Source organism: Thunnus albacares, chromosome 14 (genome assembly GCF_914725855.1).
Source record: "Thunnus albacares chromosome 14, fThuAlb1.1, whole genome shotgun sequence".
Taxonomy (NCBI): Eukaryota; Metazoa; Chordata; class Actinopteri; order Scombriformes; family Scombridae; genus Thunnus; species Thunnus albacares.
This window is the reverse complement of record NC_058119.1, coordinates 26,764,142-26,781,752: the sequence shown is the minus strand read 5'-3', so window position 1 is coordinate 26,781,752 and position 17,611 is coordinate 26,764,142. Positions and strand designations below refer to the sequence as shown.

The 17,611-nt window shown below is 39.5% G+C and overlaps 1 protein-coding gene across 2 annotated transcripts in view; it reads left to right on the top strand.

Annotated features, from left to right (window-relative positions):
• LOC122996934 (pro-neuregulin-3, membrane-bound isoform) overlaps nucleotides 1-17,611 on the top strand; it is a 385,190-nt gene that overhangs the window by 68,259 nt on the left and 299,320 nt on the right. The window lies entirely within an intron of this gene.

The window sequence follows — 17,611 nt, the reverse complement described above, 5'->3', positions numbered from 1 at the left end:
ATCTCCAATTAAGTAGATCGTTCTGAACCGCAACTGACTGGAGAGCCGAGGTGAAGTTTAGGAGAGGATGTTGAAACGCGCTCCCCGTTGTGTGCAATAGAGGCCTGCGAGCGAGCACAGTAGGATCTTTCTTAAAAGGCCGTTCAGTCAGTAAAGGATGGAAAAGAGAGGCGGCAGCGACGTGTCCCAGCAGTACAAAAAAGAAGGGAGAGAACAGAGGGGGAGAGCAGGATGACTCAGACTAACAGATGAGAGAGGACACAAGGAAAGGAGTTCAGTAATACATATTTGGGAATTCCCTTAATGCTTTGTGGGTCTGACTCCATGGTGTCTTAGCCTCAGAGGCGGATAAACAAAAGCAAGAGGATTCGGGATAAGAAATGTGAAGAATACTTATGTGTTTTGTGAAGTGTAAAGTAGAAAAGCATCCAGTATAGTGCAGTGTTCCTTGTTCTTAGTAATGAGTCATGTGGATTATATTTTGAAATGCAGTTTTTTTAAATTACGTTTGGTATCACAGTGACACTCTGTTTGACCGAGATTGTGGGCTGGTTTGATATCTTAATGCCCGGCTAAATGAATTCACCCGTGCTTGTGAAATAGGTGCTTGGTGACGATACCCTTTGAGGACAACAGCTCTACTGGCATACAAGCGGAGCAAACACATATTAAATTGGATGGTGTGACACAGCTAACAGTATAGCTTCCTCCATTCTGGACTCTATTCCGTCAAAGGTCAACGCTGTCAACACGGTTTGCAATTGGTCAATGAATTCACGTGAGACCAGAGAACAGCTAATGTACTTTGCCTTCATAAACACATCCAATAATTGCTGCAGTTCAATTGGAAATAACTGATTTTGGTCCAAATTGTTGCTGTTGTATATGTTGGAGCCCTTTTACTTTTGTTCAGTGGACAGACTTGTCCAGGATGTGTTACCTTGGAGAAGGGGCTTGAAGCAGAGGGGCTTCTTAGCTTCAACCTAGTTGACTAGCTTGCAACCTAGCCACCTGTGCATCTGTGAAGTGCATGTGTTTTGTTTTGATTTGGAAGGGTGTATAATGGTTTCAATGGGAGGATGGGACTTCTGGTTGCTGGACAGGGTCACCAGGTATACCAATTAACTATTGATGGTCAGTGAATTGCTCCAATTAATAGGATGGCCGTCCTGTGAAACCCTGCTGACTTGTTTTCTATGTTTACATGTTAAATACAGAAGATCCTGCATTTAGCTTTAGATTAGAAGCTTCTGGTGAAGGTGGACTGAGTAAAGTTCAGTTACGTAGCGAGTAATATAACCACTACTGTTTAGTAATTAGTAAAGGAATGTGATTACTTTTTACAATGAACACTACACAAAACATATTTCCAAGTAAATCTCCCAACATCAGTCTTGTATTAGTTGTTTCAGCTGGTTGCAGAATGACATTTTGAAGACATGTCAGCGGATACACGGCGCATTATGATGACAGTTTATTTGACCAGTAACCTCAAAGTGAGATGTCAAATCATATGGAAAAACCTTTATTATTTAGTTATAAGAACCATGCAGTGTTTTTCAGCAATCCCCTACCAGGCTCAATGCAACACTAATACCCAGAGACAGCATTCAGAATCAATTAGAAAACTCTGAAAAATGCACTATGACAGTCCAGCATAAGAATGTATTCTGATTCAGAACAAGGGTGAAAAAGCCCGTCTTTATTATCCATATTCTCTACTTAATTGCCAATTACTGTGGTGTGATATCATATAATCATATCACAGGTTTTTGGGCCTGCAGGACAGAATTGTTCTTGCTGAGATTAAGCACCGCATGCATTGTATATTTTTTTAAAGGGAAACTTCAGGATTTTTCAACCTGGGCCTTACTTTCTTTTTGTATCTTTTTGTGTCTTTTTGTGTCCTCAATTCTTGAAATTGCTTCAGCCAGCAGCCGCGAAACGGGCTGCAATGTAATCTAACAGGACAATCGTGCACTGTCAATGTATGTCCACTGACATGCTCAGATTCTTATTATAAGTATCTGACAACATTATGGAAAAGATCCCCAAGAAAAATAAAACTTTTGTCTCCTTTCGCTCGATCCAGTCTGTTTGTTATAGTGTCAAATCAGGTCTTGCTCATTCATAAACAAAAACAACTGCTTATTCATAACATAAAAATGACTAAATCATGAACCAATGAACACTTGTAACTTTATTATTGTTCTTCATAAGGCAAAAGCTTCGGGAAAATATGACGCCGCACAGCTGTGCGTCTCCTATAATATCATCCTGAACCTGAAACGGACGTCAGACTTTCACAAACTAAATAAGCAATAATTTATTAAACATATTCTGTAGGCTATAGCTGTTTTGATTGCTCCTTTACATCAGTTGTGTTCTTTCAGTAATTACTTATTTAAATTGCCTGTTTGTGTCTTCTTCTGTGAAAGCCAGGCGCTGCTATAGATAATCAAATAATAAAAAAATTAGAGCAGTTATCAAGTGTTTTCCTTCCAGCTATCACTACATAGAATAACAGTTTAAAGTGTTAATTAACTGAACATACTTTAGAGTTTAAACTGTAATCATTTCTACATATTTTTAGCTGACTTCTACATATTTGACAGTTGAGGTGATGTCTAGCTGAGACGTGAGGAAGAGACGCGAGTGAGGGAAGCCAGTGGACACGTTAGCTTAATGTAAAGCACCCCCATATATACCGCTCCTCTTCTTCTTTGGTTTTACTACAAACCGACGTTAAAGGTGCACGCTGCCACCTACAGTACCGGAGTGTGCAACATCATGCTGTTAAGACGAGTCCATTGTCATTTGTTTGTGAGAGAGAGAGTGAAAGTGGGGCTTGCAGCGCCAAAAATAGAAATCAATATGTGGTGGGGAATGTTGATACTGTGGTAGCCGCCATAAATAAATGAATACATGGGAAACCCTGCAATAACATAATACACTCAAGTACAAGTACCTTGAAATTATAATTCTATACAGTATTTGAGTAAATGCAGTTGGCTGCTATAGACTGATTTGGAAAGAAAGATAAAAAGTTTCCTTAAATATTTAGCATCATTTAAGAATCACAGGCTGTTGTGGCAGCTGACATACAGTATAAAACACTTGGCTGCAGGACTTCTAAAAATCCTGAAGTGAGTCACTCCCCTGTTAGTGCTGCTAACTCTGACACCATCTTTCAAAGTTACCTGCTGCTGAGTTTAGCATCTGTGGCTCTGAATTATGCTTGACTAACACATCTGTGTGCACCACACAGTGGGCAGCTACTCACCGAATCCTGTTTGTTTCCAGTACACAGAGCGTGTGTACACAGTGTGTTTGCGTTGTCTGTGTGAACATGCGTGCGCGTGTGTTTAGGTGCATGTGTCTGTGCTGTGTACCCCGTATTAATATTGCATACGCATCCTGCTCCAAAAAACTCTAGTGTGCGTGGAGGATTCGCTTGAGAGCACCACTCTCAAAACAGATTCACTTTTAATTCATTTAATTTAGGCCTGCACCATGTGTTATGCAGAGACCGCCATTTGATATGCAGCCTGTGCTTGGATGAGTTTAATTACTTAGCCGTCAAACAAAGTTATGCAGCAATATGCACTTTCAGAAATATTGGTTTGGTACTTACATGGGATGCTTATCAATGTGGAAGAGGATGTGTGTGTGTGTGTGTGTGTGTTAGTCTGTATTTATGAGACAATAACTGATGATCATGCTGTATTTGATTGAAACATGTATGCGATGCAATTTCAGCATGATAGACTGCAGGATAAGAAAGCATCAATCTTTTTTTTTTTCTTTCTTTTCAATGAAAGGACTTCCAATTTCAGGTTGTCTCCTGTGCCGTTGTGCTAGCCCCCCCCCCCCCCCCCCTCCCTCCCTCCTTTGTAATTTGTAACTGACATGGATATATTATGCTACTGTTAGCCAGTTTAATACAATACCCATAGATTTTACATCACAGCTAATCAAACCAAAGAAATAAAACATTGGAAATTGATTAGCAAGTTTCAAGAGCTTGCTTATACGTTTTCATATCGTACTGAAATGAATGGAAAAGACTGCTTTAAATGGAGGGAAAACACATCCAAAAAATGTTAAAATGAAAAGTATACAGTACATATTTGTTATCTAAGGCGCTATGCTGTGCAAACATACTGGTATGAATATTTAAAGAAGCATACAATACATTGTTGTTTTGGTTTAGTTTTTTTTGCATAAGTGAGAGAGAGGATGTACCGGGAAATACAACATCGATTTAATGAATGAAAACATTTGAATTATGATAAAGAGTAAAAAATAAACCACACACACACATACACAGACTAATAAATACACACATTTGCCAACCCATACGCTCAAAAACAGAAACACACACACACACACACACACACTGACAAACCTATTTCGATAAGAGATATGTGTAACTGCAGGCCATTACTCCTGCAGAGGCAAGAGGCAGCTTGACTGGGGGCTAATGGATAGAACCATTACAGCCAAGGAGAACCAATGTTTCACCATTAGATAAGGAATCAATTATATGTTTATATTTTTGCTTTCTGCCTCTGCCTCCCTGATACTCGCCCTCCAGCTCTCAGCTTGAGCTCTCCTCAGAGATACAGCTGAACTGCGAAGTCCAACTGTCATGCTCCGATAGGTCAGAAACTTCCTTTAGGATCACCCCCCCCCCCCCCCTCCTGTGCCTTGAGATTTAATAAATAAGCTAAATGGTAATATCAGTGGGAAAAAAAGAGTTAAATGAAGTAGGTTAACAAATGCAACATGACATCCTGTGCTGTGGTGATTTGTCAGACTATTTTTAATATGTTTAATAGAGTCTCAAAATCCACAGTGCCAGATGGTGAATTCCCACAGGAGACAGGATGCACCTATGACATCGACTGAAACGAAGTGCCTGAACGCATCCTATGTGAACACTTACAGAAAACTGAAGCTGCTGCTAACATCATGTTTTGTGTGTGTCTGTGTAGACACCGTGTTAGAAGTTCTTCACTGTTCTTTCGACCGATGGTGAACTAATGTCTACACTAAAATACTACCAGAAAGGGGTTGATTATGCCTTTTGAGCTGCTGGAAGAGTTTAATACTGAATGAAAGAATGGCAAAGTCCAACGTCTGGTATTAATAAATTAGTAAAGACAGTATTTTTGTTAAAGAGAAAAATTTAAAGCAACAGGGTGAATATCATATGACCCTTTGAACCACTTTGTACTGACTAGCGCGGAATTTGTGCTGTGAAAATATCCCAAATTTATTAAGACAAGAAGTAAGAATGTAGGAAGTTTGCATACAACATATCGCATCAAAATGGAAAGCAAATAAAATATGAAAAAATATATTTCTGATATATATATTTATATATATCGATGGCTGAAGAGCAAAACCTCCTATCTGAAAAATGCACTTTTTTGAGAAAACTAAAAAAAAACTTGTTGTTTTCTTGCAGAATGCTATTTGTTAAGGATACCTAATACATAATACACTGTTTTTGGACAATATTACTATATTATGTGTTAACAAAACCATAATAACCATACAAACATACCATAAACAATATCACATAATATAGTAATATAGTCCAAAAACAGTGTATTATGTATTAGGTATCCTTAACAAATAGCATTCTGCGAGAAAACGAAAAAAAGTTTTTTTTAAACAAATTTTGTCAAAAAAGTGCATTTTTCAGATAGGAGGTTTTGCTCTTTGGCCATCAATATATGAAATAAACATCATTTACATAACATTTAATCACCTTTTTCTTTACCCTCACTAACAGAGAATGAGCTGCAGCAGTACAAGGTCAGTTCAAGGTACGCAGGGATGTGGAATTGATTTCCACAGGCTCCACAGGGTGCTTATAGGGTTACCTGTTCACATACAAACATTTGCATTCACAAACATACAAACAACTCTATCGGAGGTTCATGGGAAACTGGTAAACTGGTGTTATTTTTTTTTCATGAGGCTTCGTGCTGCTCACAGATGCAATAAAAACTGAATCTTATTAAAGTTTTCAGGTTTCTGAAAGGACACAGGCAACAATGTTTTCTCTGATAAATGTCTTATTTAACAATCTCCCCGGACATCCTAATTGTGGTGTTGGCTCGTGTTTCAGTGCACTGAACTGGAAAACCTTGGCATCTGTGCTGCTCCCTTTCCTCCTCCTCCTCCTCTTCTCTCCCATCCTCTCCTGTTCACGTTTTTTCTGTCGTTTCCAAAGTCCCTCCATCCTCTCCATCCTCTATCCCCCACGACATCTTTTTTTCTACCACTTAGGGTACAAAGAATTATCCCAATTATGTCATAGATCCGGTAAGAAACACATTATTCGCCTTCCAACTGGAAACACTGGGAATTAAACAGTTCAGAAAGAACTGAGCATCTGCTGCGTGCAGGGCTAGCTCTAGCCATTTTGGTAATTTTATTTTACATGTAATTATTTACCTTTTTTTTTATGAAACACTTCTATACACTTCTGTTTTTGGTCCCGCCCAGTGAAGCCCAGATTTTAGCCTCATGTGTGCCAGCAGCCAAAAGCAATTTTTATGAGCACTAAATGGCGTCCAGTGCATTCACCCCTGTGAATAAAAGAGGCGCTGGTCTTGTCTCTGTGAAACACACCATTACTCCTCCATTGTTTGCCAAAGCACTTTGTCGAGAAATAATTTACACCAAGTCTTTCCGCTTCCAGCGTGTTCAACACAAGGTCATATCCACTACAAATGGCCCTGTACTGTCTTTCAACCAATAGGAAGGCTCCTCATCTATTACTAACCTATGAGCTGTGTTTGTGGGAGCAATATGGTATTGATTAATCTGGAATATTATAATAGGAGACTCATGCAGTTGTTTTTGACTTTGCCAGTGGTCCTCAAACTTAGAAAAAGACCAATTAACCTTTTCTTCTTGCATCTGTGAGATACTTTTGTGGCCATTTTTAATTTGGTAAATTAATTTTTTATTTGTTAGCTACAAATAGTAGCATCACACAGCATGATACAATGCACAAAATTTGCATTTTTTCATGTATATGTTATGTAAATGATGAGATGATGGATTATGTATGTTGGGAACAGAAGCTTTACTTTTTAATCAAATGAATTACAACTCAAACTGTCAGTTAGCGTAACACAGCGGCTGTGTAGCGACAGCAGCATGTTAGCAGAGCAGCAGCAGCGGCTTCAGTCCTCCCTCTTTATCCATACAGGATGCATTCAGGTACAGTATTGAGTGTAGGTCACCTGCCTCTTGGCAGTGCTCAGAGCCCAACACACAGCCGCTCTAGTTATGCATGTAAAACGGGAATAAATTGACTTGAGGTGTAAAAGTATGCATGAGTATTGATATGAATTGATTAAAATAGGAGCATATATGTTCCGTCACATGAGCGTGAGACAGACGACTGAAAAACACGGCTGACACATTCTGTGTGTTAATGAAAATGCAATCAGTACATGAAAACTAAAGTAGGAAATCTTCATATTGTAGAATACTCCATCATCTAATTAAATGTTTAATTTCAAGCATCAGTGATATATTTAGGATCAAGATCAAGCTGTTCATCGCCTCATCAGTTTAAAAATCAAATTAAATGTACGAATTTGACCATATTTTACATTTTCTCTTAAAAAAAAAAAAAATACAATTTATTGAAATGAACCAGAGCGGGAGGCTCATGGTGACACTACAGCGGAGACTTGACCTGTCCCTGATTGTGAAGAGAGGTCCTCCAGACGACGATAAGAGGCCACTCTCTTCTTTTCCTCTCTGACTTATCTCTGTCTCCACAGACACGCCATTCACGCCACGCTCAACCAGATAGCGCCAGGGCAATTATTCCTAGACAAGCACAATGTTTGGTGATAAACATGACAAGGGCTCTCCATAATTTATCTATGTCCCCCCCCCGCCCCCCCCCGCCAGGATTGTTGATGGTATAGTTGTTGGTGCTGATGCTTCTTTTAAAAACTTACCAGATGTAAAATTAGTAAGAATTATTTGTACTGTTATTACAATTTGGTTTGACTTGACAGAGGACCTATAGCCTTTTAACCACGGTCCCCCAGGTCTGGAGCAAATTAGCAGAATTATCCTAAACATTCAAAGTAAAGAGTTCTTTTTAGGGTGAAACAGGATAGTTCCCAGCAGGCCAAGTCAGTCCAATGACCCCAGTCAAACTGTCCTTATCTTTCACTGCTGAAGACTTAATTGAACGTAACAACTCCTTGAAACAAGCAAGAAATAAAGCTGGCTGCAGTCCAGTTCTGGCAGAGCATCACAGGGAAGATATCAAGTGTTGGCTGATGCCTGTTGGTCACCGACTTCAGACTGTCACTAACGGCAAAGAATTTAACTTCAAATATCAGATATTATGCCTTTCATGTCACTAGTTCACATCATAGTCACTAGTTACTTTTAAACACAACAGAAAGTATGATACTGTATCCCCCTGATACTTTCTTCCTGCACAATAATTTACATTTATCTATCAATTTGGATTTCTTTTTTTTGCATTGTAGCACAGAAAACAATGGAAATCTAACCACATGCATGTTACACTCTTGTGTACCAAATCTCCCCCCTCTCTGCTTTACATTTTAAGGATGACTGACATATATATATACACACACAGACACGCACACATGTGCACGTGCCTGCATGCAGATTGCTGGCTGCAGCAGCGAGGATAAAGGTTATATTTGATAGGCATTTCCCTCAGCGTGGCGCTCTCCATAGACACATCCTTTGCAGAGCCACTCAAAGACACACTGTGGAGAAATTAAACTGTACATTGGGAAAAAATGTGTGAAATACGTGGCCTATTTGCAATTCAAATTCCAGGAGCCAGCGGTCTCCCGGGGTCCAACATAGACAGCAGGCGCAACCAGATGAACACGTAAGCCGGTGCTTTCATTTTGTATGCTCCCTCTCTCTCTCTCTCTCTCTCTCTCTCTCTCTCTCTCTCTCTGTCTCTCATTAAAAGGGGCTCCATTTCTTAAGATGTTTATGCATCTCATGTGCTGTATACCGATTCAAGCGGTATGTGGAGTCACAGAGTTAGTAGGTAAACAGACCCTGCAGGACTGCTGGCTGCGTTCTGTTCCTCACCAAACCAGTAAAAACAGTGGAAACGGCCAACTAAGCTCATTATGGACCATAAGATCGCTCTAAATGGGCCTTTGTAACACTCCAGTGATCACTTAGGTCTTTGTATAACTATATGGTTGAACTTGAGAGGTTGGCAGAGTTTAGTGCATACAATATGCATACAATAAGGGACCACGTAATGCACATAACAGATGGTTGGGTAAGGACGAGGAGAGATAAGTGCCTGCTAGTTTGAATTTGCGGTTGGGTTGCATGCCGTTGAAGGATGACTTTGATAACATTGCTAAAATATCAATGGAATATAATACCAAAATAGCTTCTATATACAATACATCGGTATTGAATAATTTACCCTCTCATGCTGCCACACAACAGCCTCATGCGACACTGGAGAAATCTATGAAATAAAATGTGTTTCTACTTTTGTTCCCAGTTTTGTTATTTTTTGTGTAGGGAAGATGCTCACTGATGTTCCCATTGAAAGGAATTAGTTAATATGAGTGCAATTTGTTTTTCTAAAATCAAAGACTGAAGCGAATTTTCCCCTTTTTTTAATTCGTTGTCCATATTTCCAACTAGTAAAAATGTTTCCTCAGGATCCATCTTTTCATTCAATTAGATTTATATTTGAGAAATGTACACACATTAAATATATGGCATCATGACTTTTATTTTGCTTGTCAGAATATTCCTGAAGATCAGTCTTTATTTCGTCTTTAATATATCACGTTTATGTGTTTGAATTCCCCTCGACAAACCAGATGTCCGATTTTTTTTTTCTTCTGATTTTTATGAATGCAGATCCTCCTCAACCCCCCCCCCCCCCGCCGCCGCCGTAATCACACATCACCCGATATTCTGTCAGTTGATGTAATGTTGAGAGAAGTGTGAACAAAACTGCGAGGTGAACTTCTCACTTTCAAACACAAGTCAGTCTGGAGCCGAGCGAACGGTATCGAACTCGAGTTACCGTCATAGGTTTAGAGATGTTTACGAGTGCCGTGCGGACATGTTCAGCCAGAAGCCCCTTGTCAAAGCTGCTACGGGTTGTATCGACATTGATTTTACAGTCCGCTGGAGATGTTATTGAGCATATGAATGAAATGAAAGCTATTGATCTCTGTCAACTTTAGTGTCCTGTTTTCTTGATGCAACAAAACAGACATGAAAAAAAAAACTCAATGCCGCTCTTAAATTCTTAATATTTTGTCTTCCTATTTGCACAGAAGCATCTAATCTTCCAGATATTCTTTCTTTCCATCACATGCTTTGTCTAGTTGTCTTTGCCGTAGGCGTACCACATCCTTCATCTCACAGGCTCATATCTGATCAAGCTTTTTCACTCAGTGTGATTTACTGTGATTTTTGAAAGGACCAATCCCAGAGGTGAATGGCTGTGCAAAGATGCTATTTTCCCTGCATAAATCAATTATATTTTCATTTCCTTGGATTATAGTCTGTGGCAACTACAGATAATTTTCCAAACCCATCTTGACCACGGGCAGTCACATGGATCATGTCAAGAAAAGCAGAATCTGAAACCGTCTGTGCATTTGTTACAGTGCCAATTATGTTTAGCTGTTTTTTCCCAGCGAGGACTGACCAAGTACGCTCTCAGTGTTTTCATAAACTCTCAGATTCATAATCGTTTAATTACACATGCATTTGGGAGTAAAAATCTCAGCTGGAAAGGTGGCAAATATGACCAACGTTGATATAATGAAATGTATAATGTAATAAGATGCGTCTAGACTCTAACTTGTTTATTTTTCTTGCCAGGATTTTTTCTTTTTCAGTTGGGGATTTTGAAATCAAAACCCACAAAGTATTCTTTTTTTTTTATTTATTTCTTTGATCTTGTATGACTTTCATCACATCATATAAATCCAGTGTTCTGAAGCAAAGCAAATCATCTGCATTTATTTTGCATTGCCAGAGTTTCTGTCGGTGAGGCTTGAGCTGGGATGTCTGATGGAGGAGTAGCTGTCCGAAGGGCTGCTGGTGCTTTATGTGATGCTTGAATCCACTGACACAACTCAATATAAAAAAAAAAAAAAACTGGCTCATTCAAAGGGATTCTCAACCAAAAGCTTATGTTTTAAGCATCAAACACTAGTTTGTAGCAGAAGATGATAGCTGTACTCAGCTTGAACTCTCATCACTTACACTGGATTCTAATGGTGTAAATGTATAAACATGCCTGTGTAATCTTGTTTTAATCCACTTCTCCTCTGTCAAATTATGGATAAATACACACTATTCATATATCAATAGTTTCCTGTTTACCTTTCTCACATGAAACCACATTAGCTTATGTTGGTTGTAAGCAAAAAAAAACTCTAACAGCTACTGACAAAACAGGCTGTGGACTGTCGACCAGGTTTACAAAGACTTTTACAGCAGTGTTTGAAGAGGTGCAACTCTATTATCACTACACATGCATTTCAGGGAGGATTGTGCAAATGACAGGAGGAAACATGTTAACAGGACTGATTATGTATTCCACTGGATTTACTAGGGTCAAGCAATTTGCAACAGTTTTGCATCGGAAAATTCATAGCGCAAGCGGGATTTACATTAACCAGGAGGATGGTTATGGTGATGAAAAGACACATGTACTAAATATGAACCTATAAAAGTGAGCGATGGTTGTTAATGAACACTATGTCTGATTAAAGCAAACAGCAAACAAACAGTGGCAGAGTCTTAGGGTTCATTGAACTTTAATTAAATTTGACCATCAAGCTCCAAATCACTAAGGTCAGGTGCTGACTGCATAATGAGCTGCTTTTTAGTGAGTATATTGAATCATTAGCTCAATATAGGAAGATTACAGCTGCAAATTCAATGACAACTGCAGCGCAGAATTTGCTCTTTGCATGGAAGCACATGTTTGCACATTTGCTCAATAAATCTAGCCTTGTGGCTTTAATTATGTTTTGTGTTAGACCACAGTATTTTGACCACATTGAGCATTCAGACTGAAAGTGGAGAAGCAGGTGTACTGATTGTGAACATTTCAGCACTTTTTTTTTCATTATATTCAGAGTTCTCTGACTCTGAATCACTGCCTATGTCTGACATTTGATCAGTGATTCTTATAGGTAATATGTTGTGATCATTGACCACTGTTATTAGAGCAACAACTGACCAATCAAAGCTTAGTAGGCAAGATTAGGTCCAGAGACACCATCTTCCTCCACAGCTAGCTAGCCACCTAGCTACATTCATTAAAAAAAAATAGTGACTAAAAAATGTTGGTAAGTGTGTATGAGACGACACTGCTGTACAAGTTGTTGAAATGTATCTTACATGAATAACAGCTCTTAAATTGAGATATCAACGGATAGATATGTCACTCACTATTAGTTAGTTAGGGCAAAACTAAACAAAATAACCCCACTGGCATGTCATGCTGAAGTGATCCAGAATGGAAATTTAATCTGGTTAAAATTCATAATTCAAAGACATAACTGGGTCCCATCATAAATGTTCTAAGGTTTTAGGATATTCTGTGCAGACTCAGAACATACACCCATGATGCATGCGCGCGGCCCCTGAGCCCTTAAAAACTTTTGAAGCACAAACAGTAATATTCTAGATACCAGTGCAGATAAATTTAAGATTAAGCAATTAAGCTCCATAAGTTTCCTTTACTTCCCAGATGAGATGAACCATGACAGAAACAGGCTTTTAAGCAGTGATGGGAAGCTCCCGTTATGTAATCCCGCATGACTTGTACATCGACCAAATGTACTTTTCTGATTGGCAATGGCTTCTGTTCACTGTGCTTTCAAAATCCCAGCCTCCCTTATTCATTATTTTATTTAACAGCATGTAATGTTTGCTTTATCTTAGACACACTGTCTTCCCCCCCTGCAACCCTTTGCTTCCTCTTTCCTTTCTTTCCCATGAGACATAGATTACAATTCATACTACAAAGCATAAAACAAATGGCGTCTTCTTTATGTATGCTTCAGACCTGCGGGCGCAGAGCCTCTCGATAGTGGCTGTAGGTAAAGTCCTAAGCATTTCTCAAATGTTGATTTTACAGCCACTCAGGAAAATATATTTGTCACCGCTCTTGTCCCCTTCTCTCCCGAGACAAGCACACATAATAATGAAATGCAATTATCACAAGGAAATAGTTTTTTTTTTTTTTTTTGCTGGCCAATATTGGTGTTCACGGCTGTGTCGCGCTGACTAAAATGAACATCTCTGTGAATAAATCAAAAGTGAACAATGTTGGCAATGTTTGCTCAGTCTTGTGGAAGTATCCGGGCATTTGGTGAAAAGTGCCAGGCTGTCGATTCATTTATGCAAATGAAACAGCAAAGTAAAAGCCATTTCCCAAAGGATGGAAATGTTTATTTGTGATTTCTATTTTTATTTTCTTTGAAGGCAAAATGATGAAATGATAAATGGTCCGGGGCGATGGCTCAGTGATTACTGGCTGATGGAACTGGATTTGTTCACTCGCACAAAACCACAACTCTCTCCTTAACCTCTACTCTCTTGGTGTTTTTTTCCTCACTTATCTTTTATCCCTTTCACTTTTAACTCTTTTTTTTCTTTATTTGCCTCTTTCCCTTCATAATTTCCCCCCTTACATAAGGCCTCGCAGGGCAGTTGCAGAGTACAGATGCAGATGCCAGATGGAAAGGTGGGGGTTGCCTTGATTTTCAGCCAAAATCCCAATCCCAGTTTTTTCCTGTTCTCTTGCACACATGAGTTACACAAAAACAAATAAGATATACACATATTATGGGATAATATATCTAAAATAACTTTCAAGGATGTAGGAATTCATTTGAAATATATTTTAAACTTGCCAAAATTGACATCTCTGCATGTAAGAATCCAACTGAAAAAATGCTCCTGCTGTATTATGAGCACATTTGCTCACATACAGTCCACGAATGCCTCTGCTTCATCTGGTGAGCCATGTTGATAGTAGCTGTATCAGTGTCAGGGTCAGCATAGGGAGCGTAATCCTGAACCTGATTCAGCGTACAGCAGTGCTTATTAGGGGTGTGCCCGAATACAAATATTCAGCAAAGCACAAATAGTGGGATCTTTTTACAAATATTTGTTTCATACAAATATTTTTAAAATGAATTGTTTTCGAGAATAAAAAAAAAAACATGTTAAATACCAGTCTCTCTCCTCTGCACCGATGTTACGTCTATCAGTAGGTCTCAACGAGGGGAGTCACATCCACCTGCTACATGACGCACATTTCCTAATTTGGACGTCACTCCCGGAGTTGGGAGTGTTCCCCAGAGATAAAGCTGAACTACTGACACAAATGAAGTGCTCCCAAGGGAACACTTCATGAACACTTATTGTAACACTTCAATTTTCTATTTCATTCGAATACAAATACAAATAATTTTGCTGCCTCAACAAATACAAATACAAATACAAATACTGGGCCCTCTGCACATCCCTAGTGCTTATAGTACTAGCAATAACCACTTCTCTATCACCCTGATGTAAATATGTGTATGTCTTTCAATACACATTCACAGCTTGTGTGTATCATGTTGGAAAAACAGTCCTACTCCTATATTCTGCCAAAAAGCCAAAACTATTGCCAGTCGCTAGCCTACGTTTAAGATATGCCTCATAACGTCGGCATGTCGCATGTGATTCCCTTCTCTCTGCACCTGTTTCTCTGTTAATTTCACCCATTTCCAGCACTAAACTGTCTCTCTAGTGAACATCTCAAAGGTGTGATTTGGGAGTCAACTCACCTGCTTTTCTTCACATGATCGACTGAAGAACAAGACAGTTAACATCTACATCCCAAAGTGTCCATTATGCAACAAAAGGAAACTGTTGTCCCCATCCCTTTTTGTTATGCATCTCTCAGAGGATCCCTAACTATAAAGACAGAAGATAATAGGAAGATACTGGGAACTGCACTGAAAACACCAAAACAGAAGAGTCATACAATTTACAATTCATCCAAATCCAAGTATGACTACTCTTGGCACAACAACAGACTAGTAACAGAAGTGGAATTAAAATATACACTTCCAGTATAGTGCCGACTAGAGACTCTTACTTCCCAGTTCATCCTTTTTTTCTTTTTGCTTTACTCTCTTTTGTGTTAAATTGTCATGTATTTTGGTCTCATTTGCTTTTCTCTTTGTCAGCTCTATTTCTTATGTCTGCACAATAATAACTTTGCTTCACATCAAGACTTTCTTCAGAGGAAACAGCAGAAAGCAGCATGTGGTTAAATTGCAAAGCCTAGCCTGTCCCAGTGTGTGCCGAGGGTACAGCCAACCGACATCAGTGACTCATCAGTGACCGACTCTTCAACAATGTCATAGTGAGGGGTACCTTGCCATAGTTCATGGACATATTGGACCACACATTGTTGGAGATGAGAAAGGAAGATGAAAGTCTAAACCCCCTTCATTGGCTAACTTTTTTAACCAAATCATGGAGTTGACTACTAGCAAAACTGTTAGCTGCTGTGGAGTCATGGATAATATGATTTTAGTTAGCATCAGCAGATTTACAGTAGTACTTGTACATTTTTCAGCTACATTCATCAGGCACCCTGGCAATCTCATGTGCATAATATTACCATATTTATCAGTATACATTCTCAAAACAGCCATTACAATTGACCACTAACTTTATTAAATTGTACACTGAGTGCCAAGAAAGTTTGGCTTTAGTTGGGATTTCTTATTAATATATTGTTAAACTTTATAAGCATAGTGAGGCTAACCAACAGGAATAGAATAAAACAGCATGGATGCATATGAAAGCTGTATACTCACTCATCAAATAAAACCGTCTGCTTTATGTTATGGCACAGCAGTTTCTCATTATGGCATCGCCGCTTTATCTGACAGTACAGAGAGCTGAACAACAGGAAACTGAGGAGAAATACGGTACATGCCTTGAAAAGCCCTGTGACATTTTTCACACTGATACAATATAGCATGCTACAGTATGCTTATTGTAATAGATCGCTGTTGTGTGCACTTGGTGGGATGGTAGTATTACCGAGAGGGAGCCTTGCCGCTGTGCTGCTCGGCTGACTGTTGCTGTCACGGAGGCTTGTCCCTGTCAGCGAGATAAATGACATTCTAGCTACCCTGCTATCTACTTGATACCTGAGAGACAGAGACACTGGTGATGCCCTTCAAACGCTATACACCATCAACCCTGTGTGTCTGTCTATTGTCAGGAGAGCAGTGAGCGTGTGTGTGTGTGTGGGTGGATGCAGGTGTGTGCGTCTGCACATGTCGTCGCATGGTAGGATGCAGATGTGTTAGCACCGTACGTGTACTCTTGCACGTATGCATTCGGTTCACAATTATGTTAATCAGGTAACACTTTTACTGTAAGTTAGAAGGGAATTGCCCATGACACTTAATCAGGGCACAGCAACTACTGCTTTTTCTTGATTAGCATGAGCTGTGACAGGTCAGTCCCTCTCGGCTTGTACTTGACTTGCACATGTGTCTTTTGCCAGTTAAGTGCACATGTACCATGTGGACCTTGCATGTAAAAGATATCATTCTAGTTTAAAATAGCTATTCTGTTTCAGACTGTGGCAGTGGAGCATATTCAGTCCTGACTGGCTGAAGGCTGTGCATTATTTCCAAAAAAAACATATTGCTCTGTAACTGCAGGCTCATCATTTTTGTAAATGAATGCTCCCCATGTCAAAATCTGTGTTAGCATGTTTCTTTATGTGTATTAGAGCTTTAATGGGCTTACAGGAACTTTTGAGATCCTCCTCTGGCATCACACAGTCTTTCAAATCCTTGTTAAAAGCAGCAGTGAGCAGCGGCAATTACAAGACAAACATTTGCTTCAGTGACAATCTGGATGCCAAACACCACCTATTTCCTTTGGCACTTAGCGAGCGCAGAGCTGCCAATGGCCTCACTTTCAGCTCATAATACCGCTTCCTGAGCACCCCACACTCAGATTTAATAATGCACTGGAAGCTGACTGTTGAGGCTGCCAGATCTCAGTAGTGACCACAGCAACACTACCATCTCCCTCCGTTTTTGCCTTCAGGTGGGGAGCCTGACCTTTGTGCGCGGCCAGCTGGAAAATGTCAGTGCAGTGTAAACTGTTAGCGATCTCAATTTGCGATGGCATTTTCTGAAGCCAGACCCTCGGGCAGCCACCGAGGGTCGTGCCCATGTAGATTGTCTATGTGTGCATGTTCATGAGTGTTTATTTGCATGTGTGTGTGTGTGTGAGTGTGCGGTTGTCGATTTTAACTTAAACACAGCCTGACTGATTTGGATGAAGGTCTCATTCTCCAACCTCCTCATTCTCTCTTTTTTTGTGTTTTTCTGCTTCACCTCCTACTTTTCAGTCTCATTCTCACTTACCCCAACTTTTTTTTATTATTATTATTATTCATCTTGCTGCTTCAGTTTTGTGTTGAACCTTGTCTCACCATCGCTGACAACTATTACATAAACTGCAT